Source organism: Pipra filicauda, unplaced genomic scaffold (genome assembly GCF_003945595.2).
Source record: "Pipra filicauda isolate LSUMZ 115617 unplaced genomic scaffold, ASM394559v2 scaffold411_size619879_pilon, whole genome shotgun sequence".
Lineage (NCBI taxonomy): Eukaryota > Metazoa > Chordata > Aves > Passeriformes > Pipridae > Pipra > Pipra filicauda.
Window position 1 is genome coordinate 379,510 of NW_024104545.1, and position 17,003 is coordinate 396,512.

Here is a 17,003-nt window from a genome sequence, read left to right on the forward strand (position 1 = left end):
GTATCTGCAGAACAGAATCCTCTCTCTTCTCTCTACTCCCCCTCTGTCTCTCTCCCTCTCCTTATCCCATAAGTCAAGATATCCCTCACAGTTAAGAGTCAGAGGTGAACAAGCTTTGCTTTGCTGCATCCAGTGAACACTCACTGTGCTGTACTTCACTTGAGCTATTAAAATAAACAAAATCCTTTCCTAGAAAAAGCTTTCTGAAAGGACTCAGTACTTCTTTTTAGGTTATTTGGGCAGATTTTCAGAACCACTAGGAGAATACTTAAAATCTTGGGGAAATAATTGTTAACTACTGGCCAGTAAAATAGATTATCAAAAGGGATGTAATACATACCTGTGCATTTAAATATATGACATTTAATCTTGAACATTTGAGCATGGTACATGGAATAGTTAATCCCCAGTTTATCTGGCCTTATAATTGAGTCGTAGTTTCAGAAAATAGTGAAATCATTCAGATCTGTGATTCTGACTTAGTGTTATATTTCTGAAGATGATTTATCACTACTATAAATCAGTAGTGATGCTACAGTCCTTCAAGGACAAACCTATTTCAGATCTGCTGAAACCTTTAAAGTCACACAGAAGCAGACATTGTAGCAGGTAAGGAGTTAATGTGTAAAATATTAACAGCCCTAAAGTTCCTTTCTGTCAACAACATATAGGCTATCCTTTTGAAACCTTCCAGCTGTACATATTAGTTCTGACAGGAAGGGTAATGGAGACCAGGCATCATGTGCTGTCTCTTCTTTGGGCTGGAAGCCTTTGAACGCCAGAGGCTGCACAAAGAGAGTGGGGAGAGATTACAGGAGACATTTTCAAAGGCATAAAGAGTTCTGAAGGACCCAGCTCCCATTCAAAATCAATGAGAGCCGGACACCTAATTAGCATGGGTACTTTGAAAATCTCCCACTCCTTCTCTTTTATGCAAGTTCCTTGCTATAGAAACAGTACTGAAATAGAAATCTAATTGGGAAAGGCTGTGACTGGGAAACAGAGGTGAGGAACTGGATTAACTGCATATTTCAAGACAAAAACTTTTTTTGGACTTGTTCATTGCACTTGCTGTTGAAATCAAAATCAAAGTCTTCACCAGTATGCAAACTCTCATCTTTTTCTCCTTGAATTTCAGTATTTTGACCCCAAAGATGTCTTGTCTTTAGAAATGACTGTGTCATATTAGTTTGCTTTATGTTATGTTGACATTATTGTTGTCTGTATAAAACAATATAAAGGCACATATCTGTTTTTAGAGGGCAATACATGTTCAGCTTGCCTGTGCCTGATAAAAGGATTCTTTGACAGGCAAGATTGTGTCTGCTTTCAAATCACAAGGTAACAGTTACAAGGAAGTGGATGATCATTGCCTTCCCACCACCCTCCCTGTTCTCTCAGGTTTGAACCAAGACCAAGGAATGACTGGCAAGCCAGAACATTGCATCTTCATTATCCTCCAAGATGTAAAGTCAAGGGCCAGATAAAACCATTATGCCTTGGAAGTTGGGAATGGGAGAATGGAGAACCCAAAGATGCTTTGGTGGGGCCTGTTGTATTTATATCTGCATTATTGTATTATCCAAATCCATAAGCCAATTTGTTTCAGTCTTAGATATGACTGCCCTTGGAGACAGTAAGAGCAGAGATCAGGATTTACACCTCCTTGGCAACAGGTATTTTTTATGCCAGAAACAATTTTGATCTTTCATCCAAAAGAAGCTTTATTCTCTTTGCTTTAAATATAATTCTGGTTTTTGTCATTCTGCCAGCTCATTCGGAGTCTCTGGCTTCGTGCCTCGTTATGACACGTTTTCAACCTGCCAATAAAAAAATCTGATATTGAGCCATTTTGGCAAATGTCTATTATCATCAAGGAAGAAAATTAGGGTCCCACTTGACATATGCCTCTGGTTTTAATCAAACTATTAAGACTCTGATATTGATAAATTGGCCAGAAATTGCTCAAACAGTGACTATTGCTACACTACCACTGTAATAATTAGTTCAATGACAAGAATTACTGTGATGCAGCACAGCAATTTTCCCTTTACTTTGAAAAGAGAAAACGAAGCAGGCAATACCTAAACTTTTGTAAAATAACTGTATGCTTTAAAATACATTTGGTTTACATTGGGCGAAACCAATCCTTTCTGTCATCACTTGATTATGAAACAATACTTCATTAGGATGTCTTGCATAAGGGGAGTCATCCTGGAACTTATTCCCTACATCCAGCTAATCTCCCTTGATTTAACTCCTTAAGATTTTAAAAATGTCTAGGTAACTGCCTTCTGTAACCCTTCTCACTATTACTTTCATTCAGGCATGCAGACAGATAAACAAGAGAGAGAAAATGGGCCTTATAACAGAATTAATCCTATAAGACCTAATTGTTCCTGTGCTGGTTGATGATTCACATACATTTCACAAAACTTCCTCTTATCTGCTTCCTCATAGAAAAAAATTAAAACTATAAAATTATCAGCACTCCAATCCAATATTGTTTTATCGATGTTTGTCACTTAGAATGTATTTTCACAGCATGAGTCATAGTACTAATGACAATCTTGCATCTTTCAATGCATACAACTCACTGTACACCGTGAAACAGGTAAGTATGTCAAAGTTCTCTGACCTTTTAGGTATAATAAAAATGTTTTAAAGAACAGTTGGAAGGAAGACAGTACCGGCTTGCCAATAAACATTTTTTTCTTTTTTAACAGCAGGATTTAATATGTGGATTTAGGAGGGAAATTCTTGTAGATCCTAGAATTTCCAGCACAAGCATGGTTTTGACTCATATAAGTCTCACACTTTAGAAGTCCCTACTCCTGAGAGAAATTCTACCACCAGCACATCGTCAGAGCCTTCAAGGCAGCTTCAATGTCTTGTTTGTCTTACAAAGGAGAGCAGAGTTTGGATCAGTGAATTCAGTTAGGAACTACTTGTCATGGTGATATGCAGCTGGATTTCACTTATCATCCTTTTATTACAGCCTTCTGCAGCCAGATTGCTTTTATTATGGTTTTGTACACAGTTACATTTTGCTTTGTAAACTGGGGGGTAGTTGAGGATATTTCCCACAATCCATTAATATAATGATACTCCTGCTTCTCCCACTTCACATTAGTGGGGGAAAAGAATTCCAGCATGTGCGCTCTCAGTAACACAGTAGATTTTTAATGGGTCTAATTTAAGAATATTTCATGCCAGGAAGAAGAAGAAGAAGAAAAACAATGAACTGCTTTGTAAAAATTCTGTTCCTTAAAAAATTCTCTACAAGGACTGAGACATTAAAACAGCAAACACATGAAAAGTACATCCGAAAGAACAGAAGATCAGCTCTGGATCCATTTTGACTTACACCAAGGCTTTATTTAGCCAAGGCACTTTAGCAGCTACCATTAGAGATAAACACAGATCAGACTAACCCAGGGAAAGTTCTCTGTTTCACACAGTGCTTGCCATGAGATGTTTGGTGTTAGAGTGAGAGAAGAGGTAGCATCTGTCACAACTTTATACTGAGGTGGTTTGAGGATTTGCACCATGCTATTATATGACCCAATTTTTCAGAACGTGCCAGCTGGCAAATCTGAATCTCCTTGAATTTACTAATATTGGAGACCAATTCTTAACTGTAAAACTGCTCAGATCATCAAGAACTAAGCTTTGTCAGTAGAGGCAAATAAAGAGAATTAGAATGCTTTCTTTCCTCTTTCACATTTGCATTTGGATTTTCCAAAGAAAGAAAACACTGTTCTCAAATATGTCATGCACATATTTGTGTATGAGACAACAATTTATAACATGAATGCTAATAAATAGCTTTTCTTGTAATTATTCCAGTTTCACCTGTCTCCCTACTCTTACTAAAAACATTATTTACAGGAGCTAAACCAGGAGTCTTTTCAGTGTCCATTTCAATGAAGTCACTAATAGCTTAGAGGAATGCCCTGAGTGCTCTCTTGTGTGCTGGTAAGAAGACAGCTATGTATTTATCAAGAAAAGAATGTTTTTTCAGTAGCAAACTCTATTTCAGTAAATATTTTAATTTTTTTTCAGAGTAAAACTCATTCTGTCATTAAATACATTCTTCATTTAAGAGCATGAGAATAAGGTATTTCCAAATATCCTGCGAAATACCTACACCTACCTGCATCCCAGTTTTTTGGATTTCAGTGCTACAGCTCAGGAACAGTTAAAAGTGTGATTACTTTGGAATGTTCAGATGACAACTGTGCAGGTTACATCAAACTGACATGATTTTTCTTTGCAGTTTGCTTGCAGAAGGAATCTCTGTTATAGGTCAGGTTTTTCATTCCTATCTTCTAAATGGTAGAGGTTACAGCTGAACATTTTTTATGTAACTTACATTTAACTCAGAAATATTAATTTAAATTAAAAATAAGAATGAACACTACCAAATTCATTACATTACATACCTTTATCTAAAGCCAAAGTGGATTCAATTGCTCAAAATATTCTGAATCTGTACAAGCCCACATCCTGTCTGTCTCCAGAAGCACTGTCAAGCAAACATTAAACTCCATCTTTATAAGTGGTTTAGTGAGGAAAAAAACCCAAACCAATGCACATTCTTCAGCTTTAAAGCAATGATCATAAAAATTCTCCATGATTTTAAGAATGTAGGGAAGAGACATTCTGCATTTTCAATGCATTAATTTACCTTTGTGATGTGAGGCGCTGGTCTGGGTCCAACACAGCAGGTAAGAGTGGTGCTTAAGGAAATAGAAGAGAAATACATTGAGAAGAAAGATTCTCTGCAAATGGCAATCCTTGTAGAGAAGGCAATGCTTCATTTGTGAAATAATAAACAAATTAATGGATATAATGCATGTGGAAATGCATAGAGCAGTTTAAAGAAACAAGGGAATTGCAGAGCAAACACACTGCCCCTCTCGTGAGGGCCATATCAGAGATAACCTGCTTATGGTGTGCTGTGCACTTCCCCCAAAAAAAGAAAGATAAATTCAGGCACTCTGCACTTTTCAGACCCTGATACCAAACCTACTGAAATTCATCGGTCCCTGACCTTAATGTGCTTTGAATCAGATCCTTAAGAGGGAAAAAAATGTATGCTTGAGAATATTCACTGCCATTCAAGCACTTCCAACACTTACCTTGACAGACAGTGTAACCCAAGCAATTATCCTGCAACGTTGTATGTAAATAATTATCAATTTATGCTGTCCCTGCTCTGACCTCCTGTAATTAGGCTGATGAGGTGTCAGCAAGTAGACCTTACCAGACACTTGCCAACCCTATCTGCAGACTGGTGAATAAGAGTTCTGTTTACCATTCCTTGAGTTCCCAGAGAACTACAGAGCACAACCACAGCGCCATTTAGAGTGAAACTCGGAGTTCCCAAACTCTAGTGTGAAACAATATTACTAATTTTAAGCTTTGAACAGAAAGTATCTTTCTGAATATTTCTCCTTCAAGTGTTTTTGTCATTCTTAATCATTAACACAGATGTACCCATAAGGCAATAATATATTTAAATACTTCTAGATGTTACTTGCTGTAGCTCTTTTTTCTGTTAGATTTTGGTACTGTAGGAAAGCACAGGAATGTGCCTGGAGAACCTTGATCTCTCCAAATTCTACAGGTTTGAAACATCACATGAGCCTTCTGATACATTGGTTTCAGGTAAGATTGTCTCCTCTGCCTGTTTACTTGCCAGAATATTGTATTCAGCTTTACCTTCTATATTTCACACTGTAATATCAGAGAATAATCTTTTATTTGTGCTTGTGTTGTAAAAGTATATAGAGATCATATTATTTGATATTATTTTCTCCAAATATTTCACTGAAATCTCAGCTGCCAGCTTCCCAGCACTGAGCACAGTACCTTTGAAGCTCAGTGTATCTGCCAACAACCTCTTACTTCAAAGCTTAAATTTCCAGTCATAACTCTAATCTGCAATTTTTCCTATGGTGCTATTCCACCTGCAGATTATGAAAGTTGAGTTCTGATAGAGGATTAAAGCATTAATAGTGATAATTTATATCTGCATCGATATAATTTTTGGGCGGCTTTACTGAGAATACCAGCAAAATGCCTTTTATTGGCAAAGAAAGCTCAAAGACTGAACTTTGAAGGGCTGTAGAGTTATTTAGCATTCCTATCCCTAATCTGTGTCATGTAGAAAGGTTTCCTCTTTCATCTTTCTAACAGAAAAATTGCTTAAAAATATTATTTGCCATTTTGGGATTTTAGGACGAGTAACAAGCGCAGATCTGAGAAAATGTCAAGGTAAATCACACACACAAAGAAGTGGCAACTTCCCACAGGTAAGAATTTTAAATCACAATTCTCCTGTGAATCCTAGAAATCATGATTCTCCTTGAAAATATTACTGGTTGGTTTCCCTTGTATTCATTTTTCCTTACAATAAATTCCCAGCAAATAACTCACTGATAGGTCAGATTTAATACATGAAGTCTGCCAGCACTCCTCACATGACATACCTCATACCATTCACTGGTATGAGAAAACAGTTTTAAAATTATCTCTACTTCTCATACTTCAAAGATTTGCAGGGAAAAAATGGTTATTCATCCAATATATTTAACAGAGTAACACAGAAATTTATGAGAAGCATTCACTTGGTAACTTTGAGAATGAAAGGAAAACTTGCAGTTTAACCCCATGATCTTCTCTGGCTTTCCTGTTTTCAGTGAACCTTAGAGAACTATTAAAACAACACAGGGTATTGCTGGTAGGCCATAGGATCTCCTTATTTCTACTTAGAATCTGTATAGAAAATGAACTACAGAGCTCAATAAAAATCACTTTATTAGTTTGATAAGTCTCAATATTCTCTTGATTTTGTTGTCTTAATAACATTTAATATTACTACACTGTATCTTTTTTTTTTTCTCCTTAGTCTGTTTGCAAGTTTGGCTGACTAAAAACTGGCATTAAAGTAACTAGTAAATTCTCAGGAATTGCTATCAGGGCTCAAAAAGGAAGCATAGACAGGATTTTATCTCCATCACAAGCTGTATCTGTCTTCCTATCCAAGATGCTATCCAGAGCAAAGGTGTGTGATCAGAAAGCAAAAGTACAGCAACTCCATACTAAAGGAAAATTACAATGTAAAATGAGCAAAATGCAACAGATGGAGACAACTGCTGTTACAGACCTATTATATTGCCTCCTCAATTCTGTATGAATATTTATTTCTTACCTGCTGGCTGGAAAGGTAAGCATTTCCTTCAAGGCCTAAAAGGAAGGAGAAAAAAGGGAAAATTAAATTTTAAATGGATTTTTTCCCAATGCTCACAAACCAAAATGAAACATAGACTTAAATTTATTTTTTTCCTCCATCCCTTCTATTTCTACTATTTTAATGAGAAACCAAAATGGAAGTACATTACTTTCCTCATTAGATTATCACATGCCCATCATTTCAAGGGAAATAGTTTTTTCAGTCATTGAATGAGCAAAGGGATGAATGAACCAACCAAACTTTTTTCAAAGCAATCTTAACCAATGTATTGTTGACTTACACCTTATTTTCAGTATAAAACTCAGCCTGAAGAAACTTAGTTTATAAGGATAAACCACTAATGAAACACAAATCCAGTATTTGAATCTTCTCAATTGCTCATCCTGCCCTTTTGGATATAAAACATAAAAACAATTCCAGCATAACATGAAAGAACAGAATTCTTCAAATGTTTTTGTATCTATAAAATGCACAGACTTTTGTAAAGCAATATAATGACATCTAGAGAAAAATAAAAACAGTTGCTCATGGTAATTATATGAGAGCGACAGAAAACCTAACAAGATTGGTTATTTCCTTTTAACTTCACCAGTAGGTCTCCTGTAGCATAGAAGAAATTACAGAGGGAACCAGCAAATATTCTGAATGATTAGTCTGTTATTACAGTTGAAAGTGCAATAATCTTTGCTAGATCATTTTCCAGACACCAACAAAGCTGCATTAGGAATATTTTGAAATCCAATATTGGTACACTGTCAGAGATTTTAATTTCATAACAAACATTTTTTACATTTGCATCATTAGCATCATTTGCAGTTGCTAATGCTGCTTGTTCACAAATTAATGCAAAACTGACTATTTGCTTCCAGCCAACTACCCAGATAACATGATGAGCATGAATCAGCATCGGGTGTAAAAGACATTTAAAAATATTTTTATAATTTCTATTCATCTGCAAAACTGGATTAACAACTCTGGGATATATTCCATTGCATCAGGTTCAGAAATCATGGAAACATTGATATCCCTGTAAAATTATTCTCTCTAAGTGGTGGAATTATAAGGATTTGAAAATGTCTCCAAACTATTAGTAGCTTCTTTTGTGATTTTGAGAACATCTTGATATGCAACTGAGTTGTGATTTTTGGAAATATATCAGAACAAGCAAGATAAAACCGGAAAGAAGTTTTCAGGTTGAATATTGCTCAGGCTTTTTTTCCACTATTTGAAAAATAATGAATATAAACTGATGGTTTATGTCCTTAAGTTCATGACACAACACATTAACTGGAGAACAGACCCCAGTAAGGAATCAAACAAAAGTTATCCACTGAAATTCAGATCTAAAAGTTTAGCAGAGTAGAAATCAGAAATAGAGATTGCAAAAAGTGGTAAATATTGTTTTGCGACTAACTGATTTCATGTTCCGATTCCAAGAAATGAAACGATCCCATTCCAAATCCAGCCGCTTTCTCTGGAATAACTACTGATTTCTGAGAAATCTGGAACTGTTAACGAGCACTGAATGTGGCAAGAGATTTATCTGCACGAGGAACATTGAAAACAAGTTCAGGTGGGTGTGTGCATGCTCATACAAGGAAATATTTTAATGTTCTTTTCTTAAAGCCGAGTGGTAGTATTTCAGCATTATGGTTAACATACTGTATGATTTTTAAGATATAATTGCCTTTTTAGCTACAGAGGAAAGGGTGGATGTGCTAATGTCTGTCAGACAACTGGCCCATTTTTAAATGATTGTTCTCTTGGCAAAGTCTGATATCAGGGGAACAGAACTGTAACATGCAGAGCATTGGGCACTGCAGGAAACAGTGCAAACCAAAGCTCAATTACTCAACAATAGTTCCAGTAAACTTTTTATAGTTTAGGTACCACATAGCATGAATTCTTGTCTGTCAAGCCCTTATTGAAGAGAGTGGGAAGCAAGAAGAGGTCACTCACTTATCCAAGTGATGGATTCTCCTGTGTTGGCTACAATACTTGCTACCAAGTCCACAGCTTTGCTTCCATCTGTCTTGAAGAGCTATAAATGTCCCTGCTAAGTCCTATGATCCACTGTCAAGGTCTATATAGGGCATAAAGAAAGACGGATGATGATTTCCTTGATGGAATCTCATCATCTACCTCCAAGCAACCTGTGAGATGTTAGTAGTGAAGGAATTTCTTCTTGCTCCCTGACCCTTAATAGGCAATTAGCTTTTACTTCTTAAAATTATAGCATGTTCTTTATTTTAGTTTATCTAACTTGAAGTGTTAATTATTGGTCACAAAATTACCCTTTTGAAAATTGCCCATAAGAATTTCATACTCTAAACTTCTGCATCTTTGATTTAAACAGATGGACTCTGAGTTTTTGAGTATCCTACTTATTTTTAAGTGTTATAGCTTTGATTATTAAAATATCAGTCTTATATTTAAGGATAAAATGTGTGTCTATATGTCTATACCAGTATTAATGGCACAGGATCAGAGCAGGTTAGCATTCAGCTAAGAGACATTTTGTCTCGGGTCCCACAGTGGTCAAGTGTGATGCACACAAATTACAAATATGCTGCTGCTCTGAATGGTCTCTGATAGCGCTCCCAGCTCACAGAGCATTCTCTGAGCACTATCAGAGTGCTCTGCAGCTCTTTCAAGCCCTGTCTACACACAGATACTTCCTTTTCAGCTGCAGCTGCCACACTGAGCAGAACAGGGGCCCTCACGGTGCGATCTGAGCTGACAAGGCTATTTGCTTGCCACTGCGCCTGTATTTTCCTACGGACAGGGACGGCAGGAACCTCCCCTCTGAAGTCAGCAAATCCATACTAATTTACAGCAGACCAGGAGCTGGCTCTTAACATACTTAGCTGCTTCTTATATGGTTTATTTGTGGAAGGCTCAATAACTCTACTGTCTGCTGAAGAGGAAAATGCACATCTAAGCATAATAGAGCAACTTGAACATTGTTATTACAGCCGAGGTGCCACGTTCAGCGAGATCAATGCTCATATTAAGATGTTTGTTAATGAAACCCCCTGGCATATGGCTAATTTATGCTTCTCAAGCAGCTCCTGTAGGCTGGCTACTGTGACTGTCATAAAATATATAGGTGTGCAATTCATCTGGCTAGATTAAAATCGTGAACTCGTAGCAAGCACATCAAAGACAGCTTTATACCTGCTCTGTGGGTCTGCACAGCAAAGATAGAAAATGCAATTTCACTAATTCTCTTATTTAATTAAAGAAAGGAAAAAGAAAAACAAGTGGAGCTGTTATAAGAGTATCAATCCCACCTGACTTACACAACTTTGATGATCAAATTCAGTACTAAGTGTATCAAAACTTAGTAAGCCATTGAGAGAACCAAATTGGCTGACTGGCGTCCCAGTGGGCAGATTAATCCGTGTGAACTCTTCCATTGAGTGTATACTGCCCAACCCTCCAAAATAGTATAAGAGACCTGAGTGATTTTTGTAATTAAAGTATTTTAATAATCTATTCCTCAACTAGAAGGACCTACAGTCAAAATGTCAACTTTAATCTTGTTTTGGTAACAGGTTTCTTCTTAAAAAAGATTCTCCCTACACTGAAGCAGCCCTAAATTTGTTTCTGTTAAGAGGTGGGGAGACTGATTGCAGAAATGACTAAGCTATTTTTTGCTACAGGTATTTCAGTTTTTCTCTGAAATCTAATTTCAGCAAACAGGTACATGCCAGTAAGGAACACAGAGGAACCACGACTTAGAGAACACTAGAGAAGATGAATATTTAAAATATGGGCAGATGAGGTGGCCTCTGTAGACTTAGTCAGAGCTGGGGCATGGATATGAGCAAATGACATTAACAGGCTGTTGGCTATTTTCAGGTGGCACTCTGCCACCACCTTTGCTCTTTCCCTCACTGGAGACAAAAGGTTCACTGTGGAGGATAAAAATAAATGAAAATTTGCATGTTCTGATACAAAAATCTCCAAATCCTGAGCAGTGCCTGTATATTTTGCATGATAATGACTTGGAGCCTTGGAGCTCAGAAACCATGGGAGCCTTAAGCAGAGGCAATTCACTCCTTCAGTGACACTGATAAAATCTGTTGATGTCAGGAAGAGTTCTAAAAAACCTCGCTGAATCCCTGAAGGGCATTAACCCTTGTTAATGGCAGGAATTTGAGCTCTGTGATCATGGTACAGCACAATATATTGTATCCAGTCAATCCATCTGAATGCTGGTGTTTCTCAAAGTACAGTTCCCTTCTGGGATAAACTGGCCAGAATTATAGATTTTGGGAACAACCTGCCTGCTCAGTGACATTGGTATTCCTGTCAGCTTCTGTGCCAACAGCAGCAGGAAAGCTGAAGAGAATGCCAATGAAGCAGGAGAGCTGCTTCATTACATGTTTTGGTGGATTTGAATCAGAATTCTACATGTTCTCAATTAGTAGGAAAATTTGAAATTGCAACTTTAGGCAGATCTAGATCAAAACAAAAATCAGTAAAACTCGAAATTTTCTGTGAAACAGCAATCCTGTTCCTTCTATTGGCTTTATTATTCACATCAAAAAGATCTGTGGAAACAGCAAGAACAAATTTTCATTTCATCCTGCCACAGTGCTGGGCAGAGTTACAAGTTTCCAAGTCGTGTTCTCGTCCTCGTGCTATACAAAATAGGATTTTAGCAGTATGAACAAGTCACAATGAGAAGCAAAAGAAAATAAACCAGTAGGCTATACCTACTCCTGAAAGGTGAGCTCTCTGCATAAATGCTTCTGTTGAAAAACATACCCCTAAAAGTGAAAAGAATCTGAAATGTGGGATATACAAATGTGTTATTTATGCCACAGTGCTTTTATTCATTGCATCAATAATTTTGCTTGCAGAGACACAGGCAGATGATTACCTTTAAAAGGAATCCTGGTGCTCTATTTGTAGCAGGTTGAATTTCATCATAAAAATATCAATTTTCTCATGTTGCCTCAAGCTTAAATAGCCAATACCATCTTAAAGAAGATATTTACAGATGGATAAACTCTAGCTTTTGCAAGCTGCACAGATCTGACTCTCTGGAAATTTGTTAAGAGGGTGGTACTGATTCAAGTGCCTCAAGTCAGTGCGATCAAGAAAACACTTTAAAATCACAGTTTACTATTAAATCCACTTACTTTTTGCTAACTATTTAGTCTTTTATAGAATTATCATACCACAAATCTTTATATGAGTGTCCTTGTTTTGCTGAGAGTCTACTCTTGAGTTACCATCCCCTGAGTTATTTAAAAGATGTGTAGATGTGGCACTTGGGGACGTGGTTCAGTGGTGGGATTGGCAGTGCTGGGAGAATGGTTGGACTTGATAATCTTAAAGCTCTTTTCCAACCTGAAGGATTCTATGGTTCTCTGATCTGCTACGTGGCTGAAATATTAACTTACTCCACGCTGGAAATACCCTCTTAAAAATGTTTATTATTAAACAGATTGCCCTTCCCTTTCTTCTGAAACTCTTTATCCAAGTGTTCACTATGTCCTTGCATCACAACACTCTCACTGTGAATATATAACTTATATAGAAGTTGTATTTATACTCAGTATTTCAGAGGATTTGGCAGGAAATAAAAATACATAAACCCAATAATTCCAAACAGAAAAGTTATTCATTAACTACTTGAAGAAAAAACCAGAAAATACATTGTTGGAATAAATTTATCACATGTGAATTTTAGGTAAGTTCTACACCTTCTTTTAGGGTCTTTTGTCTTTATATGAAGGAAAGGAAATTCAATATACAATTTCAGTTTTATTACCTTTGTACTATTCCCATCAAATAAATCCAGCTATGTGAAGGTCTTTCTCTGCTTTTTAAAAAGATCACTCTTGAAATGAAACTTTCTTTTCATTTCAGTGCAACATAGCCTGTTTTAATAAAGAATTTTGCTCCCGATTGAGAGCGTTTTGATGAAATAATACAATTGCTTTTGTTTGCCATTTAATTTTCCAGTGGATCAATAGAGTTGGACATAACTACTTTTGGTATTAAAAGTCACAAATTCTAGGGGAAATGGAGGTTAAATCGTAAACAAAATATTTCATTGGCATTGATCTGAAAAGCAGACTGACAGGATTGCTAAAAAATCATCCGCTTGCAATTATAAATCTCCCCAAACTGACAAGAGATGGATTTGATTATTTTGCTTTGAAAGGGGTCATTCCTTTAAAGCTGCAAGACTTTATCAATTTATAAAAGATTAAATGAACCATGTTTTCCTTTGCTTCCTGTCACAACTCCTTTTTTGTGATTACCCAGGCTAGATCAGGTTATGAGAATGACTGATTATTTTCCTCTCTATTTTAGGCAACCTCACATTAACAGAATTTATGACCCATGCTGGATCATTTGTGATACAAAGATTACAGGTAACCTGAACTTACTTAATGTACTGTGATACAGTGCCAACAAGTACAGCTACTCCTAATGCCACAAGTGCAGCATGAAAAAATTCCCCAATTTCATCCACCAATATCCATCCAGACAATATCCAAAGTTACAGTTGCAGTTTATTTCTTTAAATGAATGAGAATTTTTATGTACCCTGTAGCTAACAAAAATACTGCCTTTTTAACCTAATTTCCCCCCTCTTCTCTCTTGCTCCAAGAGAAATAGGAGTGGGCCAGTTCTTTAGATAACATTGATTGCTCTATTTCAGTCACTAACTGTGTACACTTTAAATTGGCAGAGAAAGGGGAACAATTTCCTAAGCAAGCATCGCACCTTATAAACCTCTGCATGGTAAAAGGGAATCCTTGTCTGAAAAGCACCTTTCAAATGGTCATTATTTGGGTTCCCACCTTATCAAAACGTTACAACTGTGCTTATATTTTGGATGCTGATACCCTTACCAACAGAACAGCTCACACCCAGCCCCAGCAGATCAATCCCTCTGCTGTGCTGATGTCTAAGCTCCCCAGGAATGACAGAATTCTCTGCCTCGTGCCAAGTACCCAGAAGGCACAAATTCCTCTCTAGAACCAATTTTCTTTCAGCAGCTCTGACAGCCAGGATAGAGGCAAAAACCTGTGGCAAGCCAGGTGGGATAGTGGCTAAACCCCAGTTCCTTGTGCAGCTGTGGCACAGCCTTCACACTGCTGCTCATTGCAGTGATGGATTCCTGCAGTGCTTTCCTTGCAGCTTACAAGGCTGGGGAGAGGTGTGGTGGACTGATTGGTGATGGTGTGTCTGTAAGTATGAGTACAAACCAGGCCTGAATACCTTATATGTATATATATACAAAATAGCTAATGAAATCATATACAAATACTGCTTTTTAAATTACTTTGATCTGTTCCTGCACATATAAAGGTAGCAGGTGTCCTACTCTTGTAGCTGAACTACACCATAAAAACCCCAAGCAGATGAAACTTAAATATGGTAACATTTTTGTAACAATTATAACATTGTCAAGGTACTTTGTTTCTTAAGCTTGTAAATAACATGAGGAAACTGTTTTCTGCATATGCTGAAAACATGAGCAAGGGCCTATAAATTTTACACATCCCATTTATGTTACAATGGAATTTAATCTTGCTATAGCAGTTTGGAGCAACCTTAGTGACATTTTTTCTGTGGCCCCCTCTACAAGAAGAAACAACAAAAATCATAAGAAATGTCTGCAAAAATGTTTGCTTGTCTCCAGCTGTTCAGTACTGACATTCTAGCATTGAAACTTACATTCAGGCAAAACCCCTCCTCTTAAAAATTCCACTTCAACTGTTCAAACTGTCCTTAACTTACTCTGAAATAAAAGATGTTATGCTACAAAAAGTAGTTTCAGTTACACTTATGCTTTATTTTTATGCACTAGACTGTTTACAGGAATTCAGTCTAATAAGAGTCAGCTCAGTTAAAAGAAGAACTTTACCAGAAGTTTAATCAGCTTTTTATCCCCACTTTTTTGATTTTGATCCCTTACAGTCACTAAGCATATTTATGTCAATATTTCAAAGTTTCCTGTATTCTCAAAGCTACTGAAGCAGCTGATGTTTTATAGCATTATGTTAGCAACTCATCAATTTTTTATAATTATATTTCCAGTAGTCTACTCCCATCCCTCCACATATGATTATCTGCCTGAGGCCACCACTCAGAACCGTCCTATTTTAATGCACAGGTCAGCAAGACTTTGCTCCTTCTTGGCTGATTTTTTTCCCAATCGTGTTTCAATTTTTTTGCTTAGTCACCCACAAACCAGAACTTAGTAAAAATAAGTAAAAATGCACACTATCGGATTAATTACTAAATAGTATTTCAGCTTTGTGTTTAGCAACAAGGCTCATGCAGGCAAAAGTTAGAAACTTGTGGGGACTCAGAAAAATGACAGGGATACTTTTTTATTGCAAATTAGTCCATACAGGTCTTGTTAAAAGGGTCAAGCTTCAGAGGAAAAGCACAAGTCATGAAAACAGATCACTGGAGGAATGTATGTAAGTACTCCAAGCAATGAGAGAGAATGATGCTCTCGCTTGCTAGTGGGAAATGTCAAAGAAAAAGAATCAGCATCACAGTGCAAGTTATTTCTCTTGGATAAAAGAGCAGCAAGGCAGCTAAGTGCTTGTTCAGAGAGGAGCAGGAACGTAGAACTCCTTTTTTCACCTTTAAATACCTAAGATAGCAATTTTATTTCTTCTGCACAGGTTTCTATAGACCAGCAAAAAAATATTGTTACTCTTCACACTCTATACAGAAGCAACTTTTGACTTCTGATCTCCACTCTCCGTAACTTAGTAATTTTTGTTCTTAAAAAAAGTGTGGGAACATGCATCCACTTTCCTACATACACTTTACTGGCTGAATAACACTGTCTGCTAAAATCCAAGAAAAATAAGCCCAAAAAATCTCTGCATTGCTACGGCACATAATAAAAAATAACAAAACCTGTTTTCCTGTCATCTTAGGTATTTTTACATTGCTCATTAGAAATTAATGCTATTAATGTCATCAATTCCAGAGCCAAGGTTAATCTGGTTGCATAAATGTATGATGATTGCTATTTTAGAACTTTTACTGATTTCTGGCATAGGAATGCCAGATATTATCCAATTTTTTATGATTATATTTGTGGTCAACATAAAAAATATTTGCTAACATGGCTCTTGAACTTTTTAAAAGCGATTGTTTTTGCTCAGACGTAAACGCATTTACAGCCAAAGGAATCAGTGAACATACATAAAGGGCACATGGCAGAACTCTTTACTCTGAAAATCCATCCCTCTTTCTGCCAGCAGCATTAAGAGAATGCTGCCACCATTTTCTGCTTCTATATCATTGGAAGACCTCCCAGTCTCAGTGAGGTTGTGATGACCCCAGGAAAGGAAATTGTTTGCTTTCATGCATTCATTTTGATGCTGGATTGATTTATTTTCATGTAAAACTACAGTAGTAATATGCTTGAGTTGCATAAATCTGGAAGCCATGTATATTTTCATTTATACATAATCACATTTTAATGACAACCATGATAGGTGTGTATGTGAGATTGGTAAGTGTGGCATTTTGCAGTGTCATCTTCCTGAAGATGTATTTTCTTGTTAAATTATTTCATTTATATCAAGCCCTCTGAGCTTACTGTGACCTCACTTTCAGGCAGTCAGCAAAAGCAATAAACAAAGAAGCTTTGCACAGCACATTTCCCTTTTCACTTAGCTGCTTACAAAGCCATCATTCAAAGATTGTTTTGGAAACATTTGTCTGACTCGCTAAAATT

General features: G+C 36.7%; 1 long non-coding RNA gene across 1 annotated transcript in view; it reads right to left on the reverse strand.

Annotated features, from left to right (window-relative positions):
• Positions 1-7,256, reverse strand: part of LOC120324067 — a 73,155-nt gene extending 65,899 nt beyond the window's left edge. The window contains exons 1-2 of the long non-coding RNA XR_005565066.1: positions 7,220-7,256; positions 4,691-4,742 (exon numbers count right to left, since the gene is read on the reverse strand). This is a non-coding gene — a long non-coding RNA (uncharacterized LOC120324067). The remainder of the gene's footprint in view (positions 1-4,690; positions 4,743-7,219) is intronic.
• Between the last annotated feature and the right edge of the window lie 9,747 nt (positions 7,257-17,003).